Source organism: Ahaetulla prasina, chromosome 1, assembly GCF_028640845.1.
Source record: "Ahaetulla prasina isolate Xishuangbanna chromosome 1, ASM2864084v1, whole genome shotgun sequence".
NCBI classification, from domain to species: domain Eukaryota; kingdom Metazoa; phylum Chordata; class Lepidosauria; order Squamata; family Colubridae; genus Ahaetulla; species Ahaetulla prasina.
The window spans coordinates 264735600-264757964 of record NC_080539.1 but is presented as its reverse complement, the minus strand read 5'-3'; the positions used below and the strand labels follow the sequence as shown (position 1 = coordinate 264757964).

The following is a 22365-nucleotide window of genomic DNA, read 5'->3' as shown; positions in this document are numbered from 1 at the left end:
CCACATCTACCATAACTTCAACATGTTGCCTCAGGGGAAGGGATTTGAAGACTAAAAACCAATAAGTCACTACCAATGCAATCCTGTATGTAAGTAAGAAATGTGGAGTTCATATTTCCGCTGAAAAACTTACAGTATAAATAGGAAAGTTGTAGCAAAAGCAGCTACCAACTCAGGTGTTGATAAATTTCAGTCCACGGTTTTCTCTGGGTTTCCCACAAGCACCAAGTCTCTATTTAGATATTTCCTCAGCTAGCCTAATGGCCCTTTTTAGTTAACATTTCTAAAATATCTTTTTGCTGGTTACTGGTAAGTACAGAAAAGTCAATGTATTTCTGAGACTGCAACATTTCATTTATCTTTAGAAATTTGATAGGTACAAAATCAAGGGTCATCTACCACCTCTTGTTACTTTGGCTGGGGACAATGGGATTTATGCTGCAAGAAATCTGAGGAGCTCCAGGGTGAACTAAAGTCTTCACACTGTAAGTATCAGCACACTGATTCTGTCAAATTGTCAGCGCAGCTCACAAAAAGCAAAAAGGGAGAGAAGTGGATAACATAATGGAAAGAGAGATTTGATCGTTTAATGGCAGTCAGGAAGCAATAAAATAATTGAGAAGCTATTGGGAGTAGAGCCAGAATTTTTCTGAAATACAGAAAAATAGCTTTTATTTAGTTTCTCTTTGTCCCTTTGACAACAGAGGGGTTTTTTTAATGTATAACTTATCTGACTTTTCCACATCCTTTGTCTTTTCAAGGGCATTTTCTATTTATTTTATTAATCAGTTCCCTGTTTACCATTCTCTCCCTGTAGCAGAAATTTCTGGCTGACTTTGTGTTAAAGTATTAACACACCACTAATATTTTGGCTGAATCTATATTTCATTATCTAGCACCATCAATAAATATGAGACCATGCCTCTATCTGTGTTTCAGTCATGGAATGGGAAGCAAAAAAATGTTAAATGGAGAAGATTATGAAGAAGCTTGCTATTCCAGTTTGATCACATTTATCACCAGAGGAAGAAAACTTTAGGGTTATAATAATTTATTAAAGATCGTCCCAACATCTTGAAAACATTTAGTTTTTCTGAAAGCAAATTAAGGTAGAGATGTGCTTTGTACGATGCTGCTTACAAATCAGCCAAGAAGTGATTTTGGCCTAGTTGGCAACTTTTTTTCTCATCCCCAGTGAAATCAACTTTCCTATAGAAGTAAAGTCAATATTCCTTTTCCCCCCTAAGAATTGGTCAGTAAAATAAATATGATTATGCTTGTCCTAATCTAGGCAAGACTTACTAACCTTTGAACGTAGTACAATTCTTGTCACTAAGTTGAAGAACCTAGAACTTAATTAAATCTCTATGAAAGTGGAGCTTTGAGACTGCTGCTCTATTTCTTCAGTAACTTTGGGACAGTCCCTCCCTCTCAGCCCAACCCATCTCATTGGGTTATTGTTGAGGGGAAAAGAGGAGGCGGAAGGAATATTATGTATGTTCACTGCCTTGAGTTACTTATAAAGTAATAAAGGAGGGATAAAAAAAAACTAATCAATAATTTTTTTAAAAAAATAAGAAGAGAGGTGTTTTGTTCCATGTTGTTTGATTGACATTTTGAAGGGAAACGTGTTCCCGTGATCACTGAATTTTTAATACCTGTGTAAGGGAGCTGACTAGGTCAGGGGTCTCCAACCTTGACAACTTTAAGACTTGTGGACTTCAACTCCCAGAATTCCTCAGCCAGCAAAGGAATTCTGGGAGTTGAAGTCCACAAGTCTTAAAGTTGCCAAGGTTGGAGACCCCTGGTCTAGGTGACTTTAGATGTGTCAATTAAGTGTGTAGAGGAGGAACGTTTACACCCTGAAAGAGTACAATCATTTTATATGATAGACTGAGCTTGTGAAGAAAGCCTATAATGCCAGGTTATTATCAGGGCAACTTCCATCACACTCCATGCTTATGCAATCTGGGTTGTTGAATGTGATTAAAATAACTGCGTAGTAAATGTTAGCCACATCAATTGGCCTTGAAACCTCAGGAAACAATGAGAACCAATTCAAAAGAGCTTGTTTGTTCAGGCAGTATCAGTAGCAGTCACATGGAGATGTGGTTTCAGAGGAAAAACACTGAGGGGGAGTCTCCTGTGAAAATAGGTGACAACACGGCTATACTAGAGAGAAGGAAAGGTTTTCACCAGTTTTATTGTGTTATTCTAACTTCCAATTAAAATCCAAGGGAATTTATAAATAGTGCTTGGATAATAGGAGCTAAAGCAACCTTCTCTAATTTTGTATCCTCCCTGTGAGTTGTATTTTATCTATTCCTTCATATTGGGATTAAAGTTGTATTTCATGCCTGCCAAATTAGGGAACAGGGAGATTGAAGAGGGGGAGAGGAACTCACAGCTTCTAAATTACATATGGCAATCCTGACACATTTGTTCAATTTCCAGGGTTCTCCAAAATTGTAGGGTGAAATTTAAAAAAATAAATAAATCAGTGGGAAGTTCTTGGTTTTTGAAGGGCACAGTTTTCTGCATGCAAAAACTAAACACATTATGCATTATGCTTCTAGTAGAATTAACATACAGGTAGTCCTTGATTTATGACAGGTCATTTAGTGACTGTTCAAAATTACAATGGATCCAAAGGTACTTATGACCAGGATTCAAAGTTTTGATGGCTGTTCTCCACCCCCTGCAGCCACGTAATCACTTTTTGGGTGCTCAGCAATTGATCTGCATTTATAGCCATTTGCCACAAAATGTCCCACAGTTATGTGGGTTCACTTAACAACAGTGGCATTGTCCTACCAGCTGTGGCATTTACTTTATGACCATGTTTGCTTAACAACTGTTGCAGAATAGGTCATAAAATTGGGCATGGTCACATAATGATCCATTTCACAACTGGTGTGATTTACAACCATAATTCTGGGCTCAATTATTGTCATAAGTTGAGGGCTATCTGTATTCTGATTGAAAATAGTGGCCTTCATTTTGTCCCTGCTCCTTCAGTGTTTTTTGCCATACTCCCTGTGATCTTGTGGAACAATATTAACCCATATTAAAGAATAATTACTATTCTATTAATAATAGAGTAGAATAATAGAAAGTATTATTAATTAATAAGATTACAATGTGGCCACTGGCCGAAACAGGAGAAGGAAGCAATGGTTTTCCCTTCCCTCCCTTCCCCTCACTAGTAATATTCAAAAGATGGGCTTTCAGACTTATCATTCAGTGTTTGAGTATTCTTCCCTACCTACCAGTATTTCAAGCTCTGCTAAGTCAGATCCCACAAAACTACAGTTCCAGAATTTCTTGGGAATGTGCCATGATAATTTGAATTGTTTAGGCTTAGACTGTAGGATACAATACACAGGCTCATATCCAAATCAAAAGTTGAAACAGATGCCTTGGGATCCTGAAACTGATTTTCATTCCCATAGCATTCTCGTGCATAATTTAAATGTAGTCACTGGAGCAGCTAGTAACTTAGCTTGCTTTAGATAATGGAAAGAGTGTTTATGTGATCATATTTCAACATTCATGGAGGATGGAGTTTGCAAAAAGACTGGAAGATCATTTTGAGGAAGTTGCTATCCAATTGCAGGTGACTGATTATCAAGAAGAGAATGCTAGGTTGTGAGAAAGTATATGCAGATTTGGTTATGGTGATGAACCAAAGCCATTATTGCTGTTGCATATTTTTATGACGCTATGGTAATCATAAATGTCCTATGCTAGTCCCATCCAGTGGAGAGGTAAAGATTTGTTACCGTACACTTCTAATTTGCTCTGTACCTATTACCAAATGTCTACTGAACTGATGAATATGATACAAATCTTAGTTTTATAAAGCAAGAACAGATTGCAAAATTGAAAAAAAAATACAGTAATTACCCAAAATTAGCATAGATTTGACAGTAACAATTATTTCCACACTAATCATCTCTCTCCCGTCCCCCTCTCTCTTTCTCTCTCATCAAGTAACTTTAGTAGATTGTGGCAATGTAAAAGACCTAATGTAATTTGACAAGTACATCTGACATAACATTTTGTAACCTTCTGATTAGCAAGCTAATTAAATGAGGAATGGTTTGGCATGACAATTAAAAATATCCAGTTAGCAGCATTCATTTCTAGGCCTTGTTTTTCCTCAACATATTTAATTACTTTCTTGGATGAGGGATTGCTTATTATATTTACAGATGACACAAAATTGGGTAGAATAGCTAATGTCTTAGAATATCAAAATAAAATTCAGAATAATTTTGATAGGTTAGAGAAATTGGCTGAAATAGCAGCATGAAATTTAATAGAGACAAATGAATTGCTATTCATTTAGGAAATATACAAATGTGCAAATATAGATAAGGATATATCTGGCTTGACAATAGTATTAATGACAAAATAGATGAAATAATAACTGACTACAACATCAACAACTAACTGAAAAAGTGAATATTAGTCAAAAGGCTGATATGCATGCAAAAATGCATATTCAGGTTGTATCAGTTAAAATTTAGTTTCCAAATCACAAGAGGTGCTTTGATCAGTCTCCTCTTGAATTTATATCCACACATTTTAAGAATAATTCAGATAAATTTCAAATGGTTCAGAGAAAGGCAACAATGAGGAACAAAACCAAGTCCTATAAAGAGATATTGAAAGAAGGAATATTTAGCTATAAGAAGAAAAGATTGAAGGAGAATATTAGAATTCCCTTCAAATAAATGAATATCTTACAGAAAAAGATTGAGAACTATTCCCTATTTTAGCAAATTAATAATAGATATATGGATTTTTTTGGTACCTTGGAATCAATGTTGACCCCTGACTAGTCCTTGTACTTTTCTAGACAAGATTTCTAAAGTGGATTGCCCTTGCCTGCTTCTTAGTATTGAAAAAGATCACCCAGTTGACTTCATACCTAAGCTGGGACTAGAACTTGTGGCTCTGGATTTAGAACTCCTGGTTTCTAGCCTGACACTTTAAACTCTACACCAAACTGATTCCTTAGATTTCAGTTAAAGGAATGAATATGATTTAGTAGGGAAACTTTAATATTAATTGCTGTTCAACAGTGGGTATAACAGTCGATATAATGACTGACTAGGTTATGGGCCTCTTTTCACTGGTGTTTTTTGAGGAAGGCTAGACAACCTCTGTCAGGGATGTTTTCATTTAGATTTTTCCTCTAAGCAGGTCACTGGACTTAATTTCCTTCCCAATTTTGTAGTCCTAAAGTGTGGTAACAGATTCAAATCTTATTTCTCATTCTGAGAACACCTCATATATAGATGTGGATGGGAGACATGACACTTCATTTTTATTCTTCTCTCAGAAAGACACGTTCAGAGTACTTCCAACTTGGGCATCTCTCTATTACTTTATGCTGTCATAGGATTCCAAATTGTTTGATTCTTAAAATCATATCCCGATCCAGAACCTATTTTAAGTGATCTCCAGGAAATGGAAGAGATTCAGGATAGGTATCTAGCAAGTCAAATAGTTTTTTCCCTGATCATCTTAAAGGGAGAATTCGGTGAGGTCTGTTTTACAGAGGTTTTTTTTTCCTTGCTGCAATCTTTTCCAAAACCACTGTTATAAGAATAGAAAGGTCAGTGTTAGAATTATGATGCATTCTCCTGAATCTCTTCTCCATCTTCTGAGTTTGGCAGAATGGAAAACAATGGGCTGTGACTGAGTAAATCATTCAGACTAGGGATAGGATAAAACTTCAATTGTTAGCCATTCCAACGTTACTGTAAATCACTAGTGAGGAAAAGTTTTAAGAGATATTGCAGCTAAGGAGCTTCATAGAGGATCATAGAATATCCTGTTTAATTATTAATTCCAAATTACTGAACCATTTAAAAAAAATCAAAGATCAACACCTGGATCTTTTTGAATCCATACCCAACAAGACTGACACAGACTTCAGAGGATAATTAGAACTGCAGAAAAAATAATTGCTACCAACCTGCCTTCCATTGAGGGCCTGTGTACTGCATCAGTCAAAAAGAGGGCTATGAAAATATTTACAGACCCGTCGCATCCTGGACATAAACTTTTTCAACTCCTACCCTCAAAATGATGTCATAGAGCACTGCACACCAGAACAACTAGACACAACAACAGTTTCTTCCCGAACACCATCACTCTGTTCAACAAATAATTCCCTCAATACTGTCAAACTATTACTAAATCTGCACTATTAATCTTTTCATCGTTCCCATCACCCATCTCCTTCCACTTATGACTGTATGACTATAACTTTGTTGCTTGTATTACAATTTATATTGATATTGACTGTTTCCTAATTGCTTATTTGTACCCTATGACTATCATTAAGTGTTGTACCTTAGAATTCCTGATGAACGTATCTTTTCTTTTATGTACACTGAGAGCATGTGCACCAAGACAAATTCCTTGTGTGTCCAATCACACTTGGCCAATAAAAATTCTATTCTATTCTATTCTATTCTATTCTATTCTATTGCTTTTGTCATATTGAATATAATGACTTGATGTAAGCCAGATGACAACTGATGTAGGCCAGATAACAACTCGTGTCATCACAGTGGCATCACATGACGTATCGGGACTTTTTCCCCTTCTGCCCCTGTTTTTCCCCAGGCGTGGGCATGGCCAGCAAATGATGCATCTGGCCCACAAGCCACGAGTTTGACAGCCCTGATGTAGGCTGTAAGAATTTAGATATGTAGAAAATGTGTGTTCTTAAGCAGTTGAAGATATGCCTGTTATATTAACAACTGTAAGAATGTAGATGCAGAGGCATAGTTAGAACTATTCCTGAGATTAGGGTTGTCTTCATGAATAACATCAATACTTAGGACTTAACCGCATGTTTATCTCTTATAAAATCTCCTGTGTTTAGTCATTACATCAAGAACAGTTCTGGAAAAACCTAGAGAAGGCAAATAAAAAGTAAGGGATGGGGAAAAAGAAACCTAAGAAAATGTTTATGAAAATGCTCTGATACTACAGAGGTTTTCTGATACGAAGAATATTAAAAAATGGAAATACATTGCAAATGCCAAGCTATTACAATTGAGTCTAGTTCAGTTCTGTGGCAAGTGAGTTAGAGGGGGGGGGGAAGCATAATTGCAACCACTGCCCAAGCAATCAGGAAAACTCAATATAAATATTTTCACAGCAAGTCTGAAGAGCTTTGTGGGGCCAGGGTGACAAATATCAGCTTGTTCCCCACCACTGCTATGCAACTGAAGCTGTGGAGAATTGTGATTTCAGGGCAAATATTTCTTGCTCCACAGACATTTCCTTCCTCTTTTCCATTTTTTCCCCTGCCATCCACATCACCAGTCCAGCATCCAACACTGGAATGCTAGAATGACCCTCCTAATGTTTTGAGGCCAATCTTCTCCCCTCATTCGTGAGGCAACATTATATTTCATTTCTAACTGGCTCTTCACTGGAATGACTTTCAACATGCTTCTCTTGACTTTAGAAAATGAAAGAGCAGACTTTAAAGAAACAAAAAGTGCTAAGAGAAGTTTTCCTCAGCCTTGGATTTTCCAGTCTGGCTGGGAGTGATGATTATTGTAAGAAATACATTCTCTTTCCATTTTGCCTTCCCTTTAATGACTCAATAGACAAGAGGCCCCTCTTCATTTTCTCCTTTCCTCCTCCTCTTTCTCCTCCTGAAAGGCACTAATTGGCTCAAAGTAACACAATAAGGCCACGTGATCCTGGGTCTCTGATTCGTAACTGTTATATCACATTGGTGTTAGTTTTATTAACCCCATTATTCTATGTTCTAAGTGAAGGATGGCCTTGGAAACATAAAATGTTTGGCAAAGTTGTTGATACCAATTAATTTATCCTTTCTAGCATGGCTAATTGATGCTGACCTTGTGTCAACAACTAACGTCAATCTGGGCAATCTGTGAGTTGTTGTTGTTAGTTGCAAAGTCGTGTCTGATCCATCGCAACTCCATGGACAATGTTCCTCCAGGCCTTCCTGTCCTGTATCATCCTCTGGAGTCCATGTAATCTCATGCTGACTGCTTCAGTGACTCCATCCAGCCACCTCATTCTCTGCCGTCCCCTTCTTCTTTTGCCCTCAATCTTTCCCAGCATTAGGCTCTTCTCCAGGTGGTCCTTCCTTCTCATTAGGTGGCCAAAGTATTTGAGTTTCATCTTCAGGATCTGGCCTTCTAAAGAGCAGTCAGGGTTGATCTGCTCTAGGAGTGATCAGTTTGATTGCCTTGCAGTCCAAGGGAGTTGCAGGAGTCTTTTTTTTTTTTTTTTATTCAAAAAGTTTTACAAAATTTTTTTTTCCCCTTTCCCCTCCTCCCCTCCCTTCGCAACCCCTCCCCCGACTTCCCGGAACGAGCACAAGGTATAGTTAAAATAAAACAAACATATGCTAAAAATTTTCGTCCCAACTTAATTATACCCTACAATCATCAATTCCTAACTTCCCCAAAGCAATCAAAATAATACATCATAATCATTCAAAACAGTCTGATAACTCTTAGTCTGATATCTACGTTGAATATAGTCAATCCATTTTTTCCATTCCTTTAAGTATCTTTCTTGCGTATTGTCTTTCAAAAAGGCTGATATCTTCGCCATCTCAGCCAAATTGGCAACTTTCAATATCCATTCTTGTATTGTTGGTACTTCTTTTTTCTTCCAATATTGTCCTATTAGTAATCTTGCTGCAGTTATTAGATTTAAAATCAATTTAGTCTCAATTACTGTACAATCCGTAATAATTCCCAACAAGAAAAATTGCGGCAGGAACTTTATCTTCTTTTTCAGAACATTTTGTAAAATCCACCAAATTTTTATCCAAAAGGCCTTTATGTCCTTACAAGTCCACCAAATGTGAAAATATGTAGCGTCATCACAATTACATCTCCAACATTTTGCTTGCATTTCTGGATACATACACGATAATTTTTTAGGATCTAGATGCCATCTATAAAACATTTTATAAAAATTTCCCTCAGATTCTGTGCCTCGTGAATTTAACATTTCTAACCCAAATTTTTCCCACGTTTCCAATAATATTGGCTCCTGAAAATTTTGTGCCCACTTTATCATACAGTCCTTTACCAAGTCCCTTTCAGAATCTATTTCAAGTAACACATTATACAATCTCTTTATATGCTCCTGAGACTGATTTCTAATTTGCTTTACCAAATTTCCCTCGTTCTGCTCTATACCAATTTTCTGATCTCCTTCCATCTAGCACGTAATTGCTCATATTGAAACCAAGTATAATTTTTCCTTCCTCTCTTAATACTTGCAGAGATTTTAACTGCAAATTACCTCTTTCAGTATACAAAAGATCTTTATATGTAATCATTTCCTGATTCTGTTCTATGTTTATATTTTCTACTGTATGTCTAGGACATGCCCATATAGGAACCTTATAATTTAGTTTATAAGAGTATTTTTCCAAACACATGAAGGGCATTTCTTAGCACATGATTTTTAAAGGCCTTATCCACTTTTTGTCATAAATTAAATATGCATGCCATCCATATAACAAATCATAACCTTCTATATTCAAAATTCTGTCCTCTGTTAAATTAAACCAATCACTTATTGCAGAGAGCAGCTGCTTCATAATATAATTTAAAATTAGGCATTTTAAACCTCCCTTTCCGAGAATCTTGAATTATTTTCATTTTAACCCTAGCTTTTTACCTTCCCATATAAATTTGTTAATTCCTTCTGCCATTCCTCAAGATTCTTATCTTTCTTAATTATTGGTATCATCTGAAAGAGGAATAAAAATCTAGGTAAAACATTCATTTTAATAGCAGCAATTCTCCCCAGCAAAGATAATTGCAATTTTATCCAAACAATCAACTCCATCTGAACTTTTTGCCATAAAACCTCATAGTTATTCTTATACAATTTCACATTTGATGACGTAATATAAACCCCTAAGTACTTAACCTTCTTTACAATTTCAAATCCTGTTACTTCCTCTAGTTTTTCTTTCTGTTGTCTGGCCATATTTTTATTATCACTTTTGTCTTTTCTGATTTACCTTAAACCCTGAGACATTCCCATCTTGATCAATTATTTCCAACAAAGATTTACTAGAATTTATAGGGTTTGTTAAAGTAATCACCAAATCATCTGCAAAAGCTCTTAACTTATATTCATACTGTCTAACTCTAATTCCTCTATCTCCTTTACTTCTCGTATTTTATCCAATAATGGTTCTAGAGTTAAAATAAACAATAATGGTGATAAAGGACATCCCTGTCTTGTTCCTTTCGCAATCTTAAAAGGTTCTGTTAAGCTACCATTGATTATAATCTGTGCTGTTTGCTCTCCATAAATTGCCCTAATTATTCTTAAAAAACCATCTCCAAATTGCATCTTTTCTATTAATTTAAATAAAAAATCCCAATGCAATCGATCAAAAGCTTTCTCTGCATCGAGAAAAATAAATGCTGCTGGAATAAAATTTTTCTTTTCTAAGTACTCCAGTAAATTAACAATCTGCCTAACATTATTCCTCATCTGTCTCCCTTTTATAAATCCAGATTGATCATTATGAATTCTTCGCTGCAGAATCAACATTAATCTATTAGCTATTATTTTAACAAAATCTTATAATCATTATTTAAAAGTGAGATTGGCCTATAATTCCCAGGTTTAGAACAATCCTGTTCCTCTTTTGGTATCAATGAAATAAAGAGGTTCTCCATGAGAATTCCCCTCCTAGTTGTATCTGATTAAATAATTCCTTAAGTGGACCTAACATCTCATCCTGTAAATTCCTATAATAACTAACTGTAAGCCCATCCGTACCAGGAGTTTTCCCATTTTAATTGTTTAATTACCAAAATAATTTCTTCCGAGGTTATAGGCCGATTCAATTCATCCGTTTGTTCTAAAGTTAAATTTTTAACCTTATATTCCTTCAAATATTATCAATATCCCTATTCAATATATTATCTTTAAGATATAAATTTGTATAATATTCTAAAAAGCTTTTTAATTTTATCCTGTTGATATCTCTCTTTACCTTTGTATTCTATTTTTCTATAGTACGTTGTTTTGTCTTTTCCTTAAAGTGTATGCTAACCACCTACCAGGTCTATTTGCATTACAAAAGTATTATGTTTGGCATATTGTATATTTGTTGCCACCTGATCAGCCATTATCATATTAAATTGATTCTGTAGTAACTTTATTGCATCTTTAAGTTTTTGATCATGTGGTTATGTATTAATAATTGTTGTTTCTTATAAATTTCCTCTTCTAAATACCTCGCTGTCTTTGTTGCTTATTTCTCTGTCTATTATTAAGATATATTAATACACCTCTCATAAAAGCTTTACTGCAGTCCCAAACCATTTCTATCGATGTTTCATTATTCAAATTATAATCAAAAAATTCTTTCATCTGCTTTTTACATTGATTTACATTATCCTGATATCTAAACAAATTTTCATTTAATCTCCAAGTTCTTCTACCCTCTTTTCCATATTGCAATTCCATCCAAACAGGACTATGATCAGACAAACATCTTGGAAATATCTTAGTTTTCTTCACCCTAAAAAGCAAATCATTAGAAATTAAAATAAAATCAATACGTGAGAAGGATTGATGCCTATCAGAGAAAAAGTATAGTCTCTTTCCTCCAAATTCCAGTCTCCATACATCTCTTAACTCAAAATCTTCTATCATATCAAAAAAGGATTTAGGCAGCTTTGCATGTGCAGGTATCTTCTTGGAAGAAATTCTCTTGTCCTTTCGTGTATCTATTACTCCATTCCAATCTCCCAATATAATACACGATTTATAATCCCATAGATCAACTTATCATATAACATTCTATAAAATTTTTCTTGTTGCTGGTTGGGTGCATATATACCAAGCAAGAGAGTCCTTTTTGTTTCTATTGTAAGTTCAATAGCAATATATCTTCCATAAATATCTGCCTCTATTAACTTGGCTGGTATATCTTTTCTCAAATAAACCACTATGCCATGTTTTTCCTCCAAAGCTGAAGCAACAAAATGTTTACCTAACTTTGAGTTTATTAGGTACTTTTGATCTGATAATTTAATATGCGTTTCTTGTAAGCAAATAACATCATTTTAAATTGTTTCAAATAATGAAATATTTTCTTCTCTTCTGAGCTGAGTTCAAACCATTGACATTCCAAGTCAAGATTTTATTTGCCATTACTGGGCTGCTGAAGCCTTTGGGCAATCAACTGAAGATCGTCCTCCCGTATCTTGACGTGCTCCTCCACCGCTTCTGTAGCAGAGTCCTGAACTTTACTTTGAGTTTGTTGCTCCTTTTCTTTACGCTTAAGGGCTCCCCTCGTCAGTCTTTGTTCTTGTGGTTGTTCCTCTGATGGTAACATCACTGGAATCACCTCAGCTTCCACACCCATTTGAGTCTCTTGAATTCTTTTTTCTATTATTTCTATTTCAAATTTCAGCACTGTAGAAAGAAAATCTTTGGCCTTAAGCACTGTGTCAATACGATATCTCCTTCCTTGATAATACACTGTCAAGCCAACTGGAACCTCCCATCTAAATTGAATCTGGTATTTCTTAAGTTCTTGAGTGAAAAATGTAAAGTCCTTTCTATCCCTTAACATCTTGGGAGGAATCTCTTTCAAAACCTTCAACTCCTGTTCCCCTATTTTCAAGTTTTTCTGAAAAGCAACTTGCAAAATTTGATTCCTCACTGTTCTTTTCAAAAAATAAACCACAATGTCTCTAGGAAGTTTCTTTTGCCTAGCAATCCAAGAATTAACTCTATAAATTTTGTCAATTTGATAAGCAACCTCTTGTGGATCAAGTTCAATAAATTCAGCCAGAGCTTCTGATAAATTTTTTTTTAAATCTTCCCCTTTGTCCTCATTCAAACCTCTAATTCTCAGAGCTCCTTCCATCATTCTATACTGCATCACCACCACTTGATCTTCATTTTTATCCAATTTGATTTGCATTCCCCCCATTCTATTTTCTATTTGTTGATTTGACTGAACAATTTCTTGCACCTCCTCCTCCACCACCTCCAGTCTTTTTGCCAAACCTTGAAAAGCCATCAAGATATCTTCTCTTATTTTTTTATTATTCTCTTTTATTTCTTCTCTTATTTTCTCATTATTATCCATAATCTCCTTAAACCTTTCTTCAGACACTTTCCCTTGCTCTTTAATCAGATCTTCTAAAGCTGGTTCAGAACCCCTTCTACCCCCAGTCTTAGGTGGTTTAGTAGCCATTTCAGTTTTTAAAATTCACAAAATATAAGTCTAGAAACTTCTCTTTTCCGCTTTAAGTATAGGAGAGCTCAGTTCACTTCATTAAAATCCCCACATAACATTTCTTATCTTCTTAGTTGCACAGACTGTTTGAAATTCCATTCGTCTCTTTCACTCCCGTTCAGGCGCCATCTTTAAGAGTCAATTAAAACAAAGGAAAAAAAATTTTCTCTTTTTTAGAAGGTAGAAGTCAGGAAATCAAAAATACTTGCAATCCAATAATTGTCCGCTTGCATTCATTCCGTCTGCTTAAAGAGATCCATAAAGATAAGACAAGTAGCAGAGATGGACACTTTCTTCTTTTCCTGCTTTTGCAGACACGCACTGAAGTCGGAGAATGGCAGGAATATTTATGGGACCCATCGACCCTTCGAGGCTCTGCTTAATTAAAACAAAGCCTCTGGGGAGGTCTACCAACATTTCCTATTTCTCTTATCTTCCCCCTTTCATCCAGGGAAAAAGATTAAAGCCGGCTTTTCTTGGCTTACGATGTTCAGTGCGGAGCCCCTTTAATTAGGGCTCAGCGAAGAGGTGGAGCCACCCGGAAGTCGAGTTGCAGGAGTCTTCTCTAGCACCATAGTTAAAAGGGACCTCTTGTGGCTCAGCAAACTAAGTCTGTCTGTTATTATTCTTTTCTTTTATGTACACTGAGAGCATATGCACAAAGACAAATTCCTTGTGTGTCCAATCACACTTGGCCAATAAAATTCTATTCTATTCTATTCTATTTTATTACCACAGCTGCTTGCAATTACTGCAAGTTCAAGTCCCACCAGGCCCAAGGTTGACTCAGCCTTCCATCCTTTATAAGGTAGGTAAAATGAGGACCCAGATTGTTGGGGGCAATAAAGTTGACTTTGTATATAATATACAAATGGATGAAGACTATTGCTTAACACAGTGTAAGCCGCCCTGAGTCTTCGGAGAAGGGCGGGATATAAATTCAAATTTAAAAAAAAAGGCTTCAATTCTTTGGTTCGCAGCCTTTCTTATGGTCCAACTTTCACAACGTACATTGCTACTGGCAAAACCATAGCCTTAACTATATGGGTGCCAATTTGTGTAGAGAAAAGGGGCATGTGTTCCCTCTCCCCCAGCTAATCTCCTTCTGTGCTGAGCAGCCAAGCTACTTGCTATCCTCAGTCTACGGCAAGTAGAGTGTCTCTGACACCTGAGGTCCTTGCCATCCTAATCCAAACAAGCTGTAATCAAAACCAGCCACCACAACAGGGGAATGAGGAAGGGAGGAATGAAGGGGCTGCCACTGAGTGCCTGCCTCTCTTTCCTGCTGTTGCCTTATCCTGTTTGTCTCTCTTGACCCACTTGGCCTGGCCTGGCCTGATCAATTTAGGTTTGGGAAGCAGACTAAGTAAGATTATTGAGGAGCAGTGGTTTGGCTTAACCCTAAACTCTCTGGAACTGTGGACAAGAGGGTTTCCATTCGGTAAGAATTCCCATCTTGTCCTGGGACTTTTATTTTCCCAAACTTCTCAGTCATTTTTTTTTGTTTACATTTATATCCCGCCCTTCTCCGAAGACTCAGGGCGGCTTACAGTGTATAAGGCTTTGAGTAGATAGCTTTTATAACTTATTTTCCAAAAGGAAAATAAGTGGAAGAGTGTGTTGACTAGACTGCCAATTTATCTCCCATTGGCCAGATACGGACAGTCATTAAGTTCTCCCTTTTTTCCTTATATGCTAAAACATATAAAGAACCGTTGCTGGAATTGGGTAAGTCTAGTTTAAGGAAGAGGGGGTCAACCGTCAACCTATTCTCCAAAGCACCTGAGGGCAGGACAAGAAGCAATGGGTGGAAACTAATCAAGGAGAGAAGCAACTTAGAACTAAGGAGAAATTTCCTGACAGTCAGAACAATTAATGAGTGGAACAACTTGCTTTCAGAAGTTGTGAATGCTCCAACACTGGAAGTTTTAAAGAAGAGATTGGATAACCATTTGTGTGAAATGGTATAGGGTTTTCTGCCTAATCAGGGGGTTGAACTAGAAGATCTCCAAGGTTCCTTCCAACTCTGTCATTTTGTTATTCCTTCATCCAAGGAAACCAGCTGTAGTAGCAATCAAAAATTTCATGTGGGGAATGGATGCAAAATTGCAGCAGGTGATAAGAAGGGCTTACCTAGGACTGCTATGGAAGGGCTCTTTGTCTAATCCATTTTATAAATTGGAAGATGAAAGGGGAAGCATGTTGTAAGAGCAGCACGGCATCTGTTTTGGATCGTATGAATTATAAGTAAAACCTAGAACTGCCATGTGTAAGTAGCAGGGCTTATACCTTGTTTACTGAAACCCAGTTCTTTGATTTAAGATTATAAAATCCATAGCTAAATAGCCTGATTCATCACCCTAAATCACACTTTCTATGTCGACACGAATCATGCAGGCAAAAATTATTCTGACTTTTCAGTGTATATACTCTTTGAGGCACGCCTGCTGTGCTGATTTATAAAGCACATAGCATCTTTTTTCCCCCTAAGACATTTCACTGCTTTGGGTTTGGAAAAATATCATACAGTTCTGTTACTCATTCCAATCACATGTTTCCAATGTAGATTAGATTCAAATGACAGGAGGGCAAAGGTAGCTACTTCAAACCTTAACATACGACTCCTGCATATTTAAAGAACATTTCCCGTAGATGCTGATCCCACATTCAAACTGAGTGTTACTCTCTCTTTTTCCATTCTTCAAAAATCCAAAGTAGAAGCAATATAAAAGGCATTGCCAGAAGCCGCAGATAATCACTTTTGTGCTGGATGCAGATATCAAAAAATAAGCTTTTAAGCATGTTTCCTTGTTATCCATTCTTATTCACATCCAGAGGGTGAGAAAAATATGTAAAGTGGCAAATCTAGTATAATTTTCCCCCCCATACATCTCCCGTAAAGGATTTCAAAGAAAACATAGAGATGTTTATCTGTAAGGCTAAATTGGAGGGACTTTTCCTGGGCTATTCATATGGATAGCGCCATCTGATTGCATGAATTACTTCATACAATATGCCTCAAAAGAATAAGCAGGCAATTTTAATTTTGTGATGGTCTGGAAGATGTAATTGAAGAAACAGGTCCTTAAAAAGTTAAAAATTAGTTAAACCACATTAAGGACTCTTATTCATTTGGCCTCAATACATGAAAAAACATGTAAGAACAATATGGAGTAAGACAGTCTTTTTTTTAAAAAACATACATTGTTTCTCAGCAGACCTAATAGTGTAATCTCAAATACTATTTCCTGAACTGAGCATTCCAAGTGAGTCAGAAATGTATGTTATAGAGGGTCTCCCAGTAAATTATTATTTTTTCACAGAAAAACAGAAGCAGCCATCACATTCTCTGCTCCTTATGTAAACTCCATCTGTAGGACAAAGGCTGTCCTTGCTCCCTCTCATTCCATGCAGGAAGAAATGTCCCGTTTCCCATTCTATCTGGTGTGTGATCAAAGGAATCACTTTTGTGGGCATTTAGTAGCAAGCCTTAGCAATTCATTACAAGTTTAGGGTTGAAAAAAAAAAATCATAGCATTTCCATTAGTGTCCCTTTATTTGTTACAATATCAATTTGACATTTGGGATTCTAGGTAGTGCAAATGAACAGGCCTTTCTGAAGGACAAAAGAGAAGATCAAAGCTATGTCATTTAGCAAAAGATGTTGATTTGTCCATCCTTGGTAACACACACACACACACACACACACACACTTCTTCTAGAACATTTTTCGAGTACTGCATCCATCTATTAATATGCTATGTATGTTTATTTATTCCTGGAGATGGATGCAAAAAGTGTAGTTTTAACATAATTTTTCAAAGCTTGCAACAGTTTAGATAATAGTTTAGCCCTCAGGCTCTATTTCAAAATAATAGTCATCGTAAATGGTACTGGCACTTGCCAACATCTTTTCTAGCCCCTAAAATTCTTTTTTAAAACTCTGTTCCATTTTTGGTCACTAGGAAACAGCCCAAGATAATGGCTACAGGATTAGGAATAATAATAATACTCAGGATTCAAGTAAGTTAAAATGGGGTTAAATTTTATGCATTCACAGATTAGATATTGTTAAGTTCCTCGTTGTATCTTTGCAAAGCAAAATGGCCAGTGGTAGCACAACAGGACTTACTGTCTCTTGTGGTAAATCTTCCTGAACCCTTTGACCCCTGCTGCAACAAGGCACTGTAGCAAAGCATTACACAGCAGGAAGTCACAAGGACTATAGGTAGTCCTTGATTTATGGCCAAACTTGGGATCAGAATTTCCATTACTAAGCAAGGAAGTTGTTAAGTGAGTCACACCCAATTTTATGAACTTTTTTTGCCATCGTTTTTAAACAAATTATTGCAGTTGTTAAGTAAACCATGTGGTCACTAAGCAAATCCAGCTTCCCCCAATGACTTTGCTTGTCTGAAGGTGGCTGAGAAGATGACAAATGGCACTCACATGACACCTGGGACATTACAACCATTGTAAACACACTCCAGTGCCCAAATTTTGATCACATGACCCGTGGGGATGCTGCGATTGTCATAAGTGTGAGGATTGGTCCTCACTTTTTTCAGTGCTGCTGTAACTTCGAAAGGTCATTAAATGAATGGTTGTAAGTCGAGGACTATCTCTACCCTGGTACAAGAGGTTTGTGTGTCTGTCCCTGAGGACTTTCCAAGCAAGGCACTTGGAGCTTCAGAAACTTATCAATCTAAATTTTCCTTGATGAGTGGAACCTGTAGGCCCACAGACACCAGTATGGGTTCTACTTACCTTCGCTAACAGTTCGAAACTGTGAGCATGCGCGTGTACAGAACCTTCTGCTCATGCGCAGACCGTCCGTGATGACGTCTGGGTGGGTAGGTGGAGCCTCCCGCCACTGCCACTACTGGTCTGCCCGAACCGGGGAAAACCGGTAGAAACCCACCACTGACAGACACTCTAGACTAGAGTGTCTACACAGCTTCTCCACACAAGAGATCTGGCCCTCAGGGGTCGTTGGAACACAATCATCCCTCACCTAATCTTTAGAAGGATCAGGAAAGATTAGTACAGAACACAACAACAGAGTTGGAAGGAGCTTGGAGGTCTTATGGTCCAACCCCCTGCTCAAGCAGGAGACCCTAGAAAATAGCAAAAGCACTTAGACTTATATATCACTTTACAGTGCTTTACAGCCCTCTCTAAGTGGTTTACAGAGTCAGCATATTGCCCCCAACAATCTGGGTCCTCATTTTACCTCAGAAGGATGGAAGGCTGAGTCAACCTTGAGCCTGGTGAGATTCGATCTGCCAAACTGCTGTGTTGTGTCTCGTTCGCTTTCCCCGCAGCCGGGCCCCTCTTATCTCCTTCCGGACGCTGAGGAATGTCCTGGCATGCCTCAGGCCCCAGCCCTGGCTCCATGCCCAGACAGGCTGAAGGGGAAGAAATACCTCCAGCCCCCAGCTCTGGCTCCATGCCCAGGCAAATGGAGCAACTAGACCCCTCCCCCTCCCCCACAGCATGTGAGCCTGAGGAAGGTCAATTACCAACAGCTGCCAATTGGAGTGACCCTCGCTTCAGAAGAATTGATAGGCGGCGGCGTCAGAAGGAAGGGAGGGGCAGGCCTGGATAAGTGCTGAGTCATGGAGCCACACCCCATGGCCTATATAAAGGATCTGCTTTCTGGCATTCTCTGAGTCAGGCAAAGTCTACGTTTTATTGCTGAAGTCACTTCCTGGTCTCCTGCCTGCCTTGAGAACTTTGCTAGGACTTTGGCAGAGCTGCAGAGGCACGCCTGATTCGGATTTCCCTGAACCGGCCATCAGCGGAGGAGTGGGACACGGCATGCTGGCAGCCGGTGATCAGAAGTAGCCTGCAGTACTGCACTCTAACCACTGCACCACCATAGCTCTTAAGATCATGTCAGACAAATGGCTATCCATTCTGTTAGATCCGAGTAAGGACAAAGGCGAGGCTGCCACAACTTCTCTTTATTGGCATTCAGTTAACTCAACTTACATTTCTAACCGTTCCAAACTGGTCACAACAACTTCTGAGGCGAGCGCTTGCCTTGACAGCTACACAAACAGGAGCTGTCAAGAGGGGAACCAATCACGGCTCTTCCTGGTTCCCGCTTTTCTTGTTGCCTGCGCTTTATCCAATCAGCGCTGCTAACCAGCTTTGCTGAGGCAGACAGGACGAGTCAGCGAGGACTTAACACCCTCAACCCCGGACCGCGCATGCGTAGTCGGCCAACACGCCGGCCGGCGCCGACCCGCCCGAGCGCCTCAGTTCGGGAAGTGGCGCGGTCGAAGGAGGAGCTGGAGGCCGCCCTGAAGGATTATCGATGATGGCATAGGCAGGAGGAGCCGACCTTCGGAGATCGGACCCAATGGATAATTAGGTACGTCATCTGCCGAGAACGCTCCGGGCTGGCGCGGTGGTGGTCGATTGGTTGGGACAGTGTTGAGTGGCCTTATTGTCGGCTGGGCCTGATCAATTGGCGGTTCTAATTGGGTATCAACGTCGGGCTGAGTGGGGGAGTGGGGTTGTGGGCAGGCCACGCCGTCTGCCTATTCGCGCCTTAATTGATTGATGTGCCGCCACACTCGTCTGTTTGGAAGCTGGACCCTATAAGAGCAGGGTCCAGTTATTTGAATTATGTGACCCGGCAACCATTTTGAATCTCCCCCGAAATTTTGTGCAAATATAGGATCCCCATTATTGAATGCTCGGGCTCTAATATTGGGCTCTTGGAGCTTTTCTGGCATGTAAGTGGGGTGCAAACGGTCAAGGACAGTCCTCAATCGTCGTCCCATTAGCAACTCTGCTGGGCTCATCTTAGTCACTTGGCAAGGGGTGGTATGTTGGGCCATTAAATATTTGTTTATGTTCTGTTGCCAGTTAGAGATGCCCAGGCGGCCTAACGCCTCCTTGGCTGACCTCACGGCCCGTTCTGCCCTGCCATTCGCCGCAGGGTGGAACGGGGCCGTGGGGGCATGCCGAACCCCGTGGATTGCTAAAAATTGTAGGAATGACGCCGAGGAGAATTGGGGCCCATTATCGGTGACTAGCACATCTGGGAGTCCGAATGTTGCAAACAGCCTGTCCAGGATCCGGACTATATTGTCTGTGGTGGTGGAGTGCATTAGGAATAATTCTACCCACTTAGAATATTCCACTAGAAATGTTTTTCCGTGGAAGGGGCCAGCGAGATCCAAATGGATCCGAGCCCACGGTCCCCGGGGAGTTTCCCACTCCCGGACGGGCGCGGCCGGGGCTGCAGCCCTGGAGCCCTGGCATTGCGGGCAACGTCCTACCCACGCTTCTATGTCTTGGTCTAGCTTCGGCCACCAGACATAGCTGCGACCTAGGGCTTTCATTCTCCCTATACCTGGGTGGGCCATGTGTAGGCATTCTAGCACTTGAGATCGTAGGGCCGGAGGTACCACCACTCGACCCCCCCAGAGTAGGCAACCCTTATGCACTGACAATTCCCCTAGCCTGCGGGTATAAGGCAGAAATTCCGGCCCCACCGTTCCTTTCGGCCAGCCCCTGCGGGCCCAGTCGAGGACCTGTACCAAGATTGGGTCCTTAGCGGATTCTCGAGAGACGTCGTGCGCTGAGATAGGAGAGTTCGACTCCTCTATTAGAAGCACAGGCAGGGACGGGGACGGGTCGATGACCCCCGTAGGAAGGGGGCAGCGGCTGAGGGCATCTGCGTGTCCTATAGCACTTCCCGGCTTGTATTTTAGTTGGTAAGAATAAGCCGCTACGCATTGTGTGGACGGTGCCATGCGCGTGACAATATCTGCGGGTAGGCGGTCACTGGCTAGCAATCCTAACAATGGCTTATGGTCAGTGATCAGAGAAAAGAACGGCCATATAGATAGTCGTGGAATCTCTTGATTCCAGCGACAATGGCAAGGGTTTCTATCCAGCTGACTATAGTTCCGTTCAGCTGGAGAGAGGTGCGGAATAAACGCTATGGGGCCTCCGACCCGTTTGGAAATTGGTGACTGAGGACAGCCCCAACCCCATACGGCGACGTCACAAGTGAGTGTTAGGGGAGCCTTTCATTGTACTGCACCAGGACTGCGGAAGAAGTCAGGAGCCGTTTGACAGCATCAAAAGAGGCTGCTGCGGCTCTAGACCAATTCCAGGTGGCGCCAGCATCTAGGAGGCGATGGAGTGGCTCGGCCACCGTCGCCTTATGGGGAAGGAATATAGCATAAAAATTTAGCAGGCCCAAGAAGGCTTGGAGCTCGGCCTTAGACTTGGGTGTGGGGGCCCTTCGGATCGCTTCAACTTTCGAGGGGGTTGGACGGATGCCATGGGCATCCACAAGGAACCCTAAGAATTCAACTTGGGGCACTCCGATATGACATTTGTCCTTCCTCAATTTCAACCCCGCTTGGCGGAACCGGCTTAAGACAGCCCTCACCTTGGTGACCAGTTCTGGGAGGTCTTTACCAGACACCAGAACGTCATCAAAGTACGGAATAACTCCTGGGAGACCATGGAGCATCCGCTCCATAAGTCCCTGGAATATTCCTGGCGCTACACTGACTCCAAACTGGAGTCGTGTACATTTGAAAGCTCCCCGGTGGGTGACGATGGTCTGAGCGAGAGCTGTGTCGTCATCCACCGGGAGCTGTTGATAGGCCTGTGCCAAATCCAATTTGGCAAAAACCTGGCCCTGGCCCAGGGAGTGGAGCAAATGCTGCACTACCGGGACAGGGTACGGGTTGGCTTGGAGTGCTTTATTTATTGTTCCTTGTAGTCCGCACAGATCCGTATGGATCCGTCCGCTTCAGGGGGTCACGATTGGGGTTTCCATTTAGCGTGATCAATGGGAACCAGAATACCCTGGGCTATCAGTTTGTCCAGTTGTTCGCCTACCTCGGTCGGAGTGCTAAAGGGACCCGCCTTGGCTTCAATCTAATGGGTTGCACCTGGGGATCAAGCTGAAATGACACTGGTGTTCCATTATATTTACCCAGGAGTCTTCAAACACGCCAGCGACCACTGGCCAATGCTGACGGCATGTCAAGGGAAGTGGCATGGACACCTGCCAC

The 22365-nt window shown here is 39.9% G+C and overlaps 1 protein-coding gene and 1 long non-coding RNA gene across 3 annotated transcripts in view; one reads left to right on the top strand and one right to left on the bottom strand.

Moving 5' to 3' along the window:
• Positions 1 to 22365, bottom strand: part of LSP1 (lymphocyte specific protein 1) — a 134402-nt gene that overhangs the window by 78285 nt on the left and 33752 nt on the right. The gene's annotated exons all lie outside the window — the stretch shown is intronic.
• Positions 1 to 22365, top strand: part of LOC131185383 (uncharacterized) — a 37379-nt gene that overhangs the window by 3858 nt on the left and 11156 nt on the right. The window contains exon 2 of the long non-coding RNA XR_009152123.1: positions 366 to 485. This is a non-coding gene — a long non-coding RNA (uncharacterized LOC131185383). The remainder of the gene's footprint in view (positions 1 to 365; positions 486 to 22365) is intronic.